This window comes from Hemiscyllium ocellatum, chromosome 16 (assembly GCF_020745735.1).
Source record: "Hemiscyllium ocellatum isolate sHemOce1 chromosome 16, sHemOce1.pat.X.cur, whole genome shotgun sequence".
Lineage (NCBI taxonomy): Eukaryota > Metazoa > Chordata > Chondrichthyes > Orectolobiformes > Hemiscylliidae > Hemiscyllium > Hemiscyllium ocellatum.
Window position 1 is genome coordinate 82,544,976 of NC_083416.1, and position 15,426 is coordinate 82,560,401.

The 15,426-nt window shown below is 42.7% G+C and overlaps 1 non-coding gene across 1 annotated transcript; it reads right to left on the reverse strand.

Moving 5' to 3' along the window:
* Positions 1 to 12,664: 12,664 nt before the first annotated feature.
* On the reverse strand, positions 12,665 to 12,737 carry trnav-cac (transfer RNA valine (anticodon CAC)). The gene has a single exon. It is a non-coding gene; the product is annotated as a tRNA-Val (tRNA).
* Between the last annotated feature and the right edge of the window lie 2,689 nt (positions 12,738 to 15,426).

A 15,426-nucleotide genomic window follows, 5' to 3' on the forward strand; every position in this document is an offset into this window, starting at 1 on the left:
AACCTACATGAAAAGATCCCACATTTTCTAATCAGGAAACAAATTTATTATTTTACTCCCAAGAAGTTAGCCCTGTCCACGAACTAAAAGGTTTTATTTTTCCCCTTCTGGGGACATGGGCCTTGTTGGAAAGGTCAATATTTGTTGCCTATCCCTAATTGCCCTTGAACAGCTTGGCTAGTTCAGAGCACAGTTCAAAGTCAACCAATTAGACCATGTAAGGATGACAGACTCCCTCCCCCTTCACCCCTCTTTATCATCCAGATGGGCTCTTAATGACAATCAATAATTATCATCTTCAGCTCAACTTGCATCTTAGATTTATTAATTGAAAATAAATTCTATTGTTTTCCAGAGAGGGATTTGAACCGATGTCCTTGAAGCATTCATTCACATCTCTGGATTACTAGCTCAGAGAGATTATCGTCATCAAATTTTCCACTCTCCGGGTAAGTCTGTAGGGTACTGTACAGATTGATGGGACTGCCACAGGCCCTGTTACACTGGAGGCAGGAGATGTTCACAGGAAGCGGGTGGGTGGGGTGTTGCCATGGCAGCGTGCTCCTTATGCTGTTTCCCCTGGCCTCTGCTTTTTCCTGATGGCAAGTCTAGAGGTGCCCAATGCCTTCCCGAATGCTCCTCCCCCAGTGATTCCCAGGTGTGGATGGGAATGCTACACTTTCCCAGTGAAGTACTGTGTTTATCCCTGAAACGCATCCTCTGCCCCACTTGGAGCTGCCCTCCCATTTCGGAGCTGGGATTAGAGCTTGGGAAGTCTTGTGTCGGTCATGGGGGCAATGTGCCCAGCCAATTGCAGCCGATCAAGGGCCTGGTCAGTGACTCAATGCTGGGGATGTTGCCCTGGTTGAGGACGCTAGTGTTGGTGTGTCTGACTTCCCGGTGGATTGGCAGGATCTGTGCAGGCAGCCTTGCCGGGACTGTTTCAGAGCTTTGAGGTGTCTTTTATAACATCCCACTCCCTCAGCCCAGTGTTTATCTCACCCCCTGTAATTTTATACTTCACTCCCCAGTTCAGTGAGACTATCAGAATATCACCATCACTCCCTCAATCTTTTTTCCCTTACTTCTTTTTCAGTTGAAGAAGTCTGAACAAACTCCACCTCTGCCTCATCTAAATGTACTTTTTTTGTAATATTGTCTCTCCATACAATTCGATGACGCACTTGCTGGAAAACCTACCAAAACAAATCCCAGCCCTGAACACTCGTCACGAATTAAATCAGTAATTACATCACAAGAACAAGAATTATCCAGAAATAGATTAGTTGCATTGGGGGTCACAAGCTGAATTGTTTTAAAGCTGATGGCTTTATTGAGAGCAAATCTTTATGGGAATTAACCAAACTCTGCTTTTTCAAGGTGAGGCAGCAGTGTTGTTAGAAACAGGCTGGTAAATGATGGATTGGCCACTGTGGGTTGGACTCCAACTCTTTCTGTATAGGGAGAGTTGTTTGAAAATAGGTTCAGCCTTTCCTGTTTTGCGGAGCTCCCAGGGATCCCTGTTTCACTGTGTAATAACACATTTCCTCAAAACTGTGTTCATAGCCAGAACAATTAAAACAGTGACCTCATCAGTGAGCCTGTTTACAGAATAGCCTTCATTTTACATCATTTGACCTGATGGAAAAGCTTGCATTTGAGTCTAGTTGAGTGATGGGTTTCTAATCAACGTGTAGAGTGTTCTGATTTACAAATACAATAGCAAGCGGCAGATTCAAGATGAGTGTCAATTATAGCTGATCAATTGGTTGAACATGACAATACGATTAGGTCCTCTGGCCTGCCCAGCTCTACATTTTTAAAAAATCTTTCTTTGTATGGTGTGGGGATAACTGGCTGGGCTAGCATTTATCACCATCCCTAGTTGCCCCTTGAGAAGTTGGTGGTGAGCACAACGATGGCCTAGAGGCATTATTGTTGAACTGCCAGTCCAGAGACCCAGATAATGTCCCAGGTTCAGATCCCACCATGGCAGATGGTGAAATTTGAATTTAAAGGAAAGAAAATCTGGAATTATTGGAGAAATCCCATCTGGCTCACTAATGTCCCTCAGGGAAGGAAACTGCTATCCTTACCTGATTTGGCTTACATGTGAATCCAGACACCACAGTAATACAGTTGACTCTTAACTGCCCCCTAGGTAATTCGGGATGGATATTACATACTGGCCCAGCCAGCGATGTCCTCATCCTGTGAATGAATAAAAGGAAATCACTGCAGTCCACCTATTACAGGGACAGTGTAAGCTGGCAAGATCATTAGGGAGGAAGCTCCACACCTTTGACCCAGAAACACTGAAGAAACGGTGCTATATTTAGAAGTAAAGATGGTAAATGGCTTGGAAGGTTGGTGTTCATTGTCCTTCTAGATGGTAGATGCTATCAAATGAATCTTTGTGAGTTACAACAGTACATTTGTAGAAGGTACACGTTGCTGCAATTGGATGGTAAAGATAATGAGTATTGAAGAATGTGATATGGTGCCAATTTAAACAGGGTTGCTTCATCAGCACTGTTGTAGGGCATTTTGCAGACAGTACAAACTGTTGCTGCAATAAAGACTCACCGTGGTATTGTGCCAGAGATCTATTCATGAAGTGATCAATAAATTAGAATCTCGTGGTGTAGTTAGCAAAATGAAGCATGCTGTACATACATTTCCCATTCTCAACCTCATGGATAACATCAATGTCATCAAACCATCCAACATGTTTATAACAAAAATCAAGTTATCAGTCCTCAGAAAACTGGCTGCTATTCATTATTCATCAAGATGTTGTTGAATGTACCAAGTTTGTGAATTCTTAATCCTGTCTACTCACACAGGAAGCCATGATGAAACCTACACATGTACAGCTTCCAGTTTACATTCACGTCAACAAGCCTATTTGCAGGATCAATATTGTTGGAGAGCAAGCAGTGTCAATCTGCCTTGACTTTGCAAATGTTCTACATTATAGACACCACAGGACCAGCATTATAGCGACATCAGGATAAGGGCTCACCTATTTAAGGAGGATCATTTTTCTCTTCAAGAATCATGAACCTTTGGGACTCTCTCCCTCAAAAAGTATTTGAAAAAGAGGCTTTGGATATTTTTAAGACTGAGTTAGAGAGATTCCTGATAAGAAAGAGGGTGAAAGAAAGCAGGGATGAGGGACAATATGGAGTAATCAGATCATCCATGATCTTGTTGAATGTTGGAGGAGACTCGAGGGTATGAAGACCTACTTTTGCTCCTTGTTCATAGGGCACTTAACAAATTTCCTTTCAAATGGAACACCTAAACCTGCCCCACCCTATTTGCCGACACCATCCATCTAGAACAGAGGTTCATATGGTTACTGCTTTCCCTTTTACAAAGCTATTCATTTTGGCAAACAGAACAAAAGAACAGTTTTATTTAAGTGGTGAGAAACTGCAGAAAGATACAACACAAAGAGACTTGGGGAAAACTTGTGCACAAAACGCAGAACGTTAATACACAGGGGCAACGGGTAATCAGGACGGCTCATGGAATGTTGACCTGTCTTTCAAAGAGGTTGGAGTATGAGAGTAAGGAAGTCTTACTGAAACTGTACAAGGTGCTGGGGAGATCACATCTGGAGTATTGATCCCCTTATTTAAGGAAGATTTCATTTCATTGGAAGCCATTGACAGCAGTTTTGCTAGGATGATCCCCAGTATGGCAGGATTGTCTTATGAGCCAAGGTTAAACAGGTTGGGACTCAATGGAGTTTAGAAGAATGAGAGGTGATCTCATTGAAACAGTTAGGATACTTAAGGGCCTTGACAGGGCCGATGATGAGAGGATGGTTTCACTCAGAGGAAACTCTAGGACCGGAGGACAGAGCTTCAATAAAGGGGCGTCAATTTAAGATTGAGGTGAGGAGGGGTTTCTTCTCTGAGGGTTCTGAGTCTTTGGAACTCCTTGCTACAGAGTGGGGGCAGAGTCCTTGTACATATTGAAGGCTGAGATAGATTCCTGATGAAAGGCTTTTGCCTGAAACGTTGATTCTCCTGCTCCTCAGATGCTGCCTGACCTGCTGTGCTTTTCCCGCACTACACTCTCGATTCCAATCTCTAGCATCTGCAGTTCCCACTTTCGCCTTGATTCTCCAACAGTCATGGAATCAAGGGATAAGGAAAAGGCAGGAATATGGAGGTGAGGAATGTCGGGTCAGCCATGATCCTATTAAATGGTGGAGCAGGCACGAAGGGCTGAGCAGTCTACTCCTGTTCCAGTTTCTTACGGTGTTCTGGTTAATCAAAGATCAGTTAGTCTGGCACGATATGGACCCATCCCTTATCAGTGTCTGTTACCACTCTGTCTCTAAACCTCTTCTGCCTCCAAGGTCTCTCTGGAGTATTTTGATGACATTGATAACAGTAGTTGTTTCCAGTTTCCCGCGGACACTTTTCTCTTGGGTACAAAAGGCTTGTCTCCTACAAGGTTCATTAATTGAAGCCTGATTTTTGATGTTTCCCTCTTTAACCCTCACAGCCTAATTCACTAACAATCGGAAATGTATAAGACCATATGTATATTGGAGCAGTTTTAGGGCATTCAGCCCATCGAGTATGTACAAGGGAATTCCCTTGTACCACCTTGAGAAACTCTTTGCCTTTAAATTGTCACTATTCCAATCTACCTTGGGATAATCAAAGTCCAGAGATATAACTACCCCGAAATTTTTTCACCCCTCTCTAAATTATTTTGTCAAATTTGTATCTTGGTAAGGCAAATCAGCACAGGACTTAAATACTTAATGGGAAGATCCTGGGGAGTGTTGCCAAACAAAGAGACCTTGGAGCAGGTTCAAAACACCTTGAAAGTGGATTGTTATTGATCCTTTAACCAAGGGGAACAGCTGCTTTCTATTCACCCTGTCCATGTCTGTCATAATCTCAAAAATCACACAGCACCAGGTTATAGTCCAACAGGTTTATTTGGAAACACTAACTTTCAAAACACTGCTTCTCGCTTAGGTAGTTGTCACTAAGTAGCGCTCCGAAAGCTAGTGCTTCCAAATAAACCTGTTGGTTTATAACCTGGTGTTGTGTGAGTTTTAACTTTGCCCACTCCAGTTCAACACCGGCACCTCCACGTCATGTCCCTCATAATCTCACACACCTCACTCAACTTCCCCCCCTCAACCTTCCCTGCTTGAAATAAAACAGCCTGAGATTATCAAGCCTCTCTTCACATCTCAAATGCTGTATCCCAGGTAACATCCTGGTGGATCCCCTCTGCACCCCCTCCATGCGATCACATCCTTCCAAAAGTACAGTGACCAGAACTGCACACAGTACTCCAGCTGTGACCTCGTCAAAGTCCTGGACAGCTGCAGCATGACCTCCCTGCTCTTATAAACTGCACCCAAACTGATAAAGGCAAGTGTTCTGTATGCCTTCTTAACAACTCTTTATATTCAATTGTGAGACATAGCTGGGCCTACATTTATTAGCCGTCCCTAGTTGCCCTTGAGAAGGTAGTGGTGAGCTGCCTTCTTGAACCGCTGCAGTCCATGTTGCTTGGTTACAAGCTGATAATTCAGATGCTCTTGTATGACATCCTCCAATCCCAGAACAAAATCTTTTTCATCATTAATGCTTTACTTTTCTTGCCTGTTTTTCCTAAACACCTTGAATCTTGAACATCCTGAGCCCTGGCTGATTTTTTTTTTGTGCTTTGTTTTTGTTACTGCACCATTACATTCCCAGGCAGGTATCATCACCAGCAACTGACCTCCCCCCCCGCCCCAGCCATTCCACGACCATTTCTATGATGTGACTGCAGACTGTGCAATTTGCACTGCAATAAATGACCAAGATAACTTCAATAGAACCTCCCAGTCTCAGGACCTTGACCAGAGAGCAGTCAAATCACAGCAAGACCAATGTCATGAAAGCTCCCCTCCAGGTGTGATCTCATCCTGACCTGAAGAGAGAATTCACATTCACCTCTGACTAAAATTACAAGATTACTAACTTCACAGCGTCAGGCATCATTGAGACCAAAATGGAGCAGCTAAAAAGGTGTAACCCATTGCATTGAATCCATGTTACAGAATGGGCAATTCAGGACAAATTTTAATTCAAAACAAATCTGTCGGTACTTGTCGAGAGTGTGGTGTTGGAAAAAACACAGCAAGTCAGGCAACATCTGAGGAGTAGGAAAATTGATGTTTCGGGCATAATGAAGGGCTTTTGCCCAAAACATCGATTGTCCTGTTCCTCAGCTGCCGCCTGACCTGCTGGGCTTTTCCAGCAATACACTGTCAACTCTGATCTCCAACATCTGCAGTCCTCACTTTCTCCTGTCAATACTTGTCCATTGTTACTGTAGTGAAAAAAAGGATAGATGGAGTTAATTCTGAAAAAGCAATGTGAGCAAAGCAATGATTAAAGTCTGATGTCTGGAGGTGATGAGGCAGAATCTCTTCAGATCTGGCTCCGTGCTCAAGTTCTGCAGTTACTTGAGTTTTATAGAGAGCGAGGAATTGTTACAGAGAATCATGGATCTAATATAACTTGGAAGCAGTAGGGAATACACTTTCTAATGCTTTTTAACAATCATAAATTCATCCTCCAGCTCTGATTTGAACCACACGAATAACAAAATTAATAAGCTAGTGCAAGCCAACATTCCCAGTAGGTTCAATTGTTTGGCTTCATACTATGAATTAGAAATTAAGACAGCTTTCCTATTATTTCCCTCAAGTATATTTTTTATTACAAGTGCTGTTGCATTGTGGTAAAATTACATGAAAATGAACCAATTTTCCTGACAATCTCTGTGCTTGATTATCTTTCTGTTTTTCCACCTAACACTTGACAGAAATCCCTGCCCCATTCGGCGGTGGACTGCCATCCAATTTCAATTCTTGCACTACAGAGAGATTTGCAACCTTGAAAATTTCATGAGGGAAGTTTGTTTTCGTAACAATCCAGTCCCAGGGTGAGTTTTGTTTTAATCTGTACCTGATTGGGCTCTGCTTTGCAGTTTTATGTTTTGCATAAAACATTCAGTCTGACCAGATTCAATTAAAGTCACCACTTTGCTTTATTTAGGAATGAGATGGAAATCTGTGGACAGAATTGCACCTTCCTTTGTTTGAATATCAATATTCTTCCCATGCCTCACCTGTTCACGGTAGTGTATAGCAACCATACAACCTTATATAACTAATTTGGGACAACACTTCCAACTATTTTAGTTTGATGGGAATGTCAAATATATTTGTGAACACAATGTAAAGAAAAAAATTAATCCCTCTTCCAAATCTCGCCTCCAAGCTTTCTTCTTTCAATACAATTTTGCTCCGTCCCCTGAGAAAACAGAAGTGAGAGAGTTCTTAACAATTTCCTCATCAACGAGTTCAGAAACATACTCTGGAGCAGATGGGACTTAAACCCAGGTCACTAGGTAAGGACACTATCACTACCCCATAAGAACTCTCAATGAATAATTAATAAGTAGTACCTAGCAGCAGAAGCCAGCACAGAGATAGTTTCTAATAAACTTGTTCAGAGCCTTCCCTGAGAGAAGGTTGGACTTTGAACCGCAGCCTCCTGGCTCAGACATAAGGACACTGCTGCTGCAAACAAAGTGCCCTAGTTCCTCAGGATGGATACCCTCTAACCAACCTGTTTCGAGATCTTATCACTCACCTGTAGAGCAGGCAGGGTTTGAATTTGGGCCTCCTGTCTCAGAGATAAGGACAGTACTATGGCAAAACATGATCCCTCCAGGAAGGTGTTCTACCCAAAAAAAAACATGATGGAAGAACTGATCACTTAGGTATTCAAGATAAAGATTATGCTCAGGTAGATATAAGGTCACTATAGTCTTAGCAGATTATAAACTACTCTCTCAGAGAGAGACAGCTGCTGGTGGTTTAACCTGAGGTTCAGGCGAGGAGAAAGGTTGAGGAGGAGAGTCTTTCATGATAACCTCAGCCAGTACAGGAATCAAATCCAGATTGTTGGTGTCATTCTGTATTGTGAGCCAGCCATTCAGCTGAGTTCAACCAACCCCCTCATAAGGCAGACGGGATTGAGAATGGTTCTGATAGTAAGATGGTAAACATGATGTGACATGAACGTTGATGAAGAAGCAAAAAAAAAGGAACAGAGATATGCATTATAAAGATCGTGTTATGTGCAACAGCATAAGTACCTCTCCATGACACTATGCAAGACTATCGGTGTTGGAAGAAACAATCAAATAACAAGAAGAGACAGTAAGAGTAAAGCCTTCCAGGAGAAAGTGAGGACTGGAGATGCTGGAGATCGGAGCTGCAAATGTGTTGCTGGAAAAGCGCAGCATGTCAGGCAGCATCCAAGGAACAGGAGAATCGGCGTTTCAGGCATGAGCCCTTCTACAGGAACCTGAAGAAGGACTCATGGCCGAAACGTCGATTCTCCTGCTCCTTGGATGCTGCCTGACCTGCTGCGCTTTTCCAGCAACACATTTTCAGTAAGAGTAAAGCAGCAATTTCTCTGAAGAACAGGGCAGAAGTCCCTGAGCCTGAAACCTCAGAACAGCTCAAACCTGAGGATGTGACAATACACAGAGAGACAGAGAGAGACAGAGCGAGACAGAGTTCCTTCTGGAAGGTCTAACCTCCACTGAGGAGCTTAAACTTTAGCATTGCAGGTTGGCTATTTTGAAGAGGGATTGTGAAGGCCTTTCTCATACAATAGATGAGGGAAATGTTAAAACCCTGCTTCAGAAGATGATGGACCCTCCAATGAAAGTTGGAGAGTCAATAATTGAAGTCCATGTTTAAGTTGGGCAATCATGAGACCTGAATCAAACATGGAATTGGAGGTGAGGTACAACATTACATTGAGTAGTAAAATAGATCTGAATGACCTTCTTTTGTTCCTATAACAACAATATATGAATACCAAACTGTCCACATGTTACAGTATGACAAAGCCAATACAGTCCCGCTCTCTCATGACATCTGAGTAAATGTAACTACAAAGACGTGAGGGAGGAGCTGGCCGGAGTCGATGAGCAGGGAAGACAGTGGAGCAGCGATGGCAGGGGTTTCTCAGAGAAATTCAGGAAGCACAGCAGAAATTCATCCCAAGGACGAAGAAACATACTAAGGGGAGGATGAGGCAACAATGGCTGACAAGGGAAGGCAGGGAGAGCACAAAAGCAAAAGCAAAAGCATACAATATGGTGAAGATTAAGGGAAACCAGAGGATTGGGAACTAACATCGAAGAATTAAAAAAAACAATGAGGAGGAAAATTAAAATATGAAGGTAAGCTAGCAAGTCATATAAAAGAAGATTGCAAGATTGTTTTTGTTTCGTTATACAAAAGGTAAGAAAGAGTGGACTTTGAAGCATTGGAAATTGAGGCTGGAGATATTGTAATGAAATAAATGTGAAATGATTCATTTTGGAAAGTCAAATTTGAATGCTGAATTCAGGGTTAAAGTCAGGATTCTTGGCAGTGTGGAGGAACAGTTGGATCTTGGGGTCCATGTACATAGATACCTCAAAGTTGTCACCCAAGTTAAGAAGGTGTATGGTGTGTTGGCTTTCATTAACAGGGGGATAGAGTTTAAGAGCTGCGAGGTTTTGCTATAGCTATATAAAATCCTGGTTAGACCACACTTGGAATACTGTGTCCAGTTCTGGTTGTCTCATTACAGGAAGGATGTAGATGCTTTTGAGAGCGTACAGTGAGGATTTACCAGGATGACGCCTGGATTGGAGAGATGGTCTTATGAAAAGAGGCTGAGTGAGCTGGGGCTTTTCACACTGGAGAGAAAAAGGAAGAGAGGTGACTTGCTAGAGGTGTACAAGGTAATGAAAGGCACAGATAGAGTAGATAGCCAGAGACTTTTCCCCAGGGCAGAAATGGCTGTAATGAGGGGTCATAACTTTAAGGTGATGTCAGAGGTGGGTTCTTTAGGCAGAGAGTGATGGGTGTGTGGAATACACTTGCCAGCAGTGAGAGTGGAGTCAGGGACATTAGGGACATTTAAGCGACTGCTGGACAAGCTCGTGGATGGCAGTAAATTGAGGGTTGTATCGGTTAGGTTAAGATAAATGCTTGGCACAACATTGTAGGCCGACGAGCCTGTACTGTTCTGCACTATCCTATGTTCCATGTTCTAAATAGTGGAGGAATTGAATAGATACTTTGCATCAGTTTTCACAGTGGAAGATACCAGCAGCATACCACAACTTCAATGGAGTCAGGAAGTAGAGGTGAGCGTAGTGGCCATCATTAAGGAGAAGGTGCTGGGGAAGCTGAAAGCTTTGAAGATGGATAAATCACCCAGACCAGATGGACTACACCTCAGTGTTCTGAATAAAATAACGAAGGAGATAGTGGAAGCATTGGTGGTGATCTTTCAGAAATCACTGGAGTTAGGGAGGATGCCAGAGCACTGGAAAATGGTTAACTTATTACCTCTATTTAAGAAAAGAGTGAGACAAAAGACAGAAGATTGGCTAGTTAACCTGATTTCAGTCATTGGTAACATTTTAGAGTCCATTATTAAGGATGAAATGGCCGAGTACTTGGAAGTGCATCGTATAATAGGGCACAATTAGAATGGTTTCATCAAGGGGAGCTCATGCCTGACGAATCTGATGGAGTTCTTTACGGAGGTAATGACAAGTTAGAAAAGCAAATGGATGTGATCTGTTTGGATTTCCCAAAGGCTTTTGGCAAGACGCAGCACAGGAGGCTGCTAAATACGATCAGAGCCCATTATGTTATGGGTAAGGTAAGGGCATGAATAGAGGATTGGCTGACTGGCAGAAGGCAGAGAGTGGGGGTAAAGGGGCCTTGTTCAGGATGGCAGCCAGGGACTAATGGTGTTCTGCAGAATTCAGTGTTGGGACCACAACCAACCACTTTGTCCATCAACATGTGCAAAGGAACGGAGGGCATTGTTGCTAAGTTTGCAGATGACAAAAAGATAGGTAGAGGGCTAGGTGCACTGAGGAACTGGGGAAGATGCAGAAGGACTTGGACAGGCTAAGACAGTGGGCAAAGAAGTGGCAGATGGAATGCAATGTGGGAAAAATGTGAGGTGATGCACTTTAGGAAGAAGAATAGAGATATAGACTATTTTGAGAATGGTGGATTCTCAAAAGCACAAAAGGACTTAGGAGTCAGAGGTCAGGATTCCCTTAAGGCTAACATATAGTTTCAGATGGCAGTTAGGAAGGCAAAAGCAATGTTATCATTCATTTCAAGAGGGTGAGAATACAAGAATAGGGATATACTGCTGAGGCTGTATAAGGCTCTAGTCAGACTGCATTTGTAATATTGTGAGGAGATTTGGGCACTGCATCGAAGGAAGGATGTGCTGGCCTTGGATGGGGTCCAGAGGAGATTTACAAAAATGATCCTGGGGAATGAAGGGCTTGTCAGATGAGGAGCAGTTAAGGACTCTGGGTCTTTACTTGGTGGTGTTTAGAAGGATGAGGGGGAATCTGATTGAAACTTACAGAATGCTGAGAGGTGTGTATAGAGAGGGCTTGGAGAAAATGTTTCCATGAGTAGGAGACACTAGGACCCGAGGGCACAACCTCAGAGTGAAGGGACAGCCTTTTAGAACTGGGATGAGGAGGAATTTTTTTCAGCCAGAGGGTGGGGAGTCAGAGGAACTCATTGCTATCGCGGGCTATGTCGCCAAATCATTCATAGTATTTGGGACAGAGATACATAGGCTCTTGATGGGAAAAGAGATCATTTTTCAAGTGGACAGAGCAGGATAATGGGGTTGAGAAACGTAACAGCCATGATGGAATCATGGAGGAGAGTCAATGGGTCAAGTGGCCTAATTCTGTTCCTGTATCTAATCTTATGGCCTTAAATGGACAATGGCTTACTCAGAGATTGTGCTTTCTGGCCCTAGACTTTCCCACAAGAGGAAATAACCATTCCACATCGACCCTGCGAAATCCTCTAAGAATCTTGTATTTTTCAAGGTCATCTCTCATTGTTCTAAAATCCACTGAGTTTAAGCTCAGTCTACTCAACCTCTCCTGAAAGAAATCTTTCTGTACCTGGTATCAGCCTAGTGAACCTTCTGCAGACTCCCTTAAATGTCAGGACATCCTTCTGTAGACAAAGGGACTGAAACTGCTCACACTATTCACGGTATGGTCTGACTAAATCCTTGTTTAGTTTGGCAGGACCTTCCTATACTTATACCCTATTCCTATTGGAATAAAGACCAAAGCCCATCTAACTTCCCTGTAGCCAACTGAACTTGGATGCTTGCCATTTGTAATTCATGACAACTGGGGGAATTAAACTCAATCAGCGAAATAAAATCTGGGATTAAAAATCTGGGATTGGAAATTATAAAAACACTGGATTGCTGTAAAAATCCATCTGGTTTTATTGGCCTTCAGGGAAGGAATTCTGTTATCCTTCCCTGGTCTGGCCTACACGTGAGTCCAGACCCACAGGGATGCCCCTGATTCTGAAAATGGCTTAACAAGCCAGTCATCTGCATAGAAGCAGGGAACTCAACATCACCTTCTTGAGAAAAATAAAGAATGGATATTAAGGTCCCAGGTAGACGGGGCAGTGAAGAGGCATTTGGTATGCTTGCCTTCATTGGTCAATGCGTGAGGAAGGACAACACAATGTCCCCACCCAGGATCGAACTGGGGACCTTTCGCGTGTGAGGCAAATGTGATAACCACTACACTATGGAAACTGCTCAGGGACGCCCAGACCAACCAACCCAATCACCCCGTGGCTCAACACTTTAACTCTCCCTCCCACTCCACCGAGGACATGCAGGTCCTTGGACTCCTCCACCGGCAGAACAAAACAACACGACGGCTGGAGGAGGAGCGCCTCATCTTCCGCCTGGGAACCCTCCAACCACAAGGTATGAATTCAGATTTCTCCAGTTTCCTCATTTCCCCTCCCCCCACCTTGTCTCAGTCGGTTCCCTCAACTCAGCACCGCCCTCCTAACCTGCAATCTTCTTCCTGACCTCTCCGCCCCCACCCCACTCCGGCCTATCACCCTCACCTTGACCTCCTTCCACCTATCCCACCTCCATCGCCCCTCCCCCAAGTCCCTCCTCCCTACCTTTTATCTTAGCCTGCTTGGCTACTCTCTCTCATTCCTGATGAAGGGCTTATGCTCGAAACGTCGAATTCTCTATTCCTGAGATGCTGCCTGGCCTGCTGTGCTTTGACCAGCAACACATTTTCAGCTTCATTGGTCAATGCATTGAGTACAGGAGTTGGGAGGTGGCTGTACAGGGATTGGATTAGGCCACTCTTAGAACACTGCATTCAATTCAGGTCTCCCTGCTATAGGAAGGATATTATGAAACTTGAGAGTGTTCAGAAAAGATTTATGAGGATGTTACCAGGGCTAGAGGGTTTGATCTATAAGGAGAGACTGAATAGGCTGAGGATATTTTCTCTGGTGCATCGGAGGCTGAGGGGTTACTTTTTAGAGGTTCATAAAATCATGAAGGACATGGCTAGGACAAATAGACAAGATCTTTTTCCCAGGTTAGAGGAGTCCAAAACTAGAGGCATGCTTTAGGGTGAGAGGGGAAAGATTTAAAAGGGACCTAAAGGGCAACTTTTTTTTATGCAAAGGGTGGTGCATGTATGGAATGAGCTGTCAGGGGAAGTGGTGAAAACTGGTACAATTACAACATTTAAAAGGTGTTTCGAGGTATATGGGCAAAATGCTGGCAAATGGGACTAGATTAATTTAAGATATCTGATAGGCATGGACGATTTGGATCAAAGGGTCTGTTTCCATATTGCCCTCTCGATGACTCAATAACAACAGTTAGCAACAACATCTACATTCACTGAATAGAAAGGAAGCAGAGATTTCGAGAACCTTTACAGGTCAAGTGGGGAGGAGAAATTGAAAAGTTCAAGAGGACTGGGAAAGTGATTGTGATGATGAAATGGATGGTCTATCACAAATACTGGAGAGACACAGATTAAGCCCCAGATTATGGATTCTGCTTATAAAATACCTTGTACTTGATACAATAAACAGAAACTGGACCTAACACGATGGTGTATGTTTGCTTGACTTGTTGTAATGCTGTAATGATTATCAATGCATTAATCAAATTGTTTACAGGCACTGTAATCACCTTTACTATATATAGAAATATTTATCCTTCAGCCTTGCAACAATAATTGTCAAGTGTTTCCACTTGAACAAACTCCAACCAGCAATTTATAAATTAAACTTGTCATTGATTTTAATTGGAAATATTTTACTAATCTCATGCTTCACTATATACACTTTAAATATTGATCAAGGTCGCAAACCAAAGTGGCTAAACTATTCCAAATATTTATTGTCAGTAGCTTGTGGCTGGCTTAATGTGATACCCTTTATTTTTACAATTAAGTTACTCATTCTCCAGATGAGCACGTGGATGAAAAGGTTAGCATTTCTCACTCAATTCTCACTACTCTAAGGATGTGGCTACACGTCATGACCAGTACAGCAGTCTGTGCTGTAAAAGGGGAGAAAGTGATGGCTTAGTGGTATTATCACTAAATATTAATCCACAAAAGCAGCTATTGTTTTCCAATAGCTCCTGTAATTTAAATTCATCAAAAATTGGGAATTCAAAACTAAAAGTCTAATGATAATCATGAAATTATTTTTAAGAGCCCATCTGGTTCACTAATGACACTGAGGGAAGGAAATCTGCCATCATTCCCCAATCTGGTCTACATGTGACTCCAGACCCACAGCAATGTAGTTGACTCTCAATTGCCCTTGAGCAATTTTGAATGGATTATAAATACGGTTCTAGCCAGTGACACCCATATCCTGTGAAATTATTTTAAAATGTGCACTCATTCTATCAGCTTTGTAGCAATTTGATACAACTGTGTGGTTTTGGCAAGTCATTTCAGATGGCAGTTAGATGTCATGATGCTGTTGCTGTAAGACATGTGTTTTATCCTGCTTTCTTTCAAAGAGAGATTGGAGCTCTGAGAAGATAAACAACTTGTGGAGCACTGACGTTTGTTTTAAGTCAGAACAATAGAAGCACCCTGAGTGGGTGTAGTCAAGGTCCCACAAATCCAGAATTTTTAGATTTGCTTACAGCAGTTGTTGCTGGGGTCTCAGCAGAGTTGGAAGGCAGTGAATATTTCCCAGCTGCTATACACTCTCTCTTAGAAATGTCTTTTAATGTTCTTTCCTCCTGAATTAGAAAACAGCATGTGATATAATCAGTTTTTTAAATTTGCTTTTTTGCCAAGAGTGTGTTAACAGGCTGTTACTGTATTTGAATATTTATTGTTTAGTAGTGAAATAATCTATTATTCTGTTAAGTTTTCCAATAAAGTAAAGTTATTCAAGGTTCCTCTTGTTGTATTTTAACAATAGTGTTT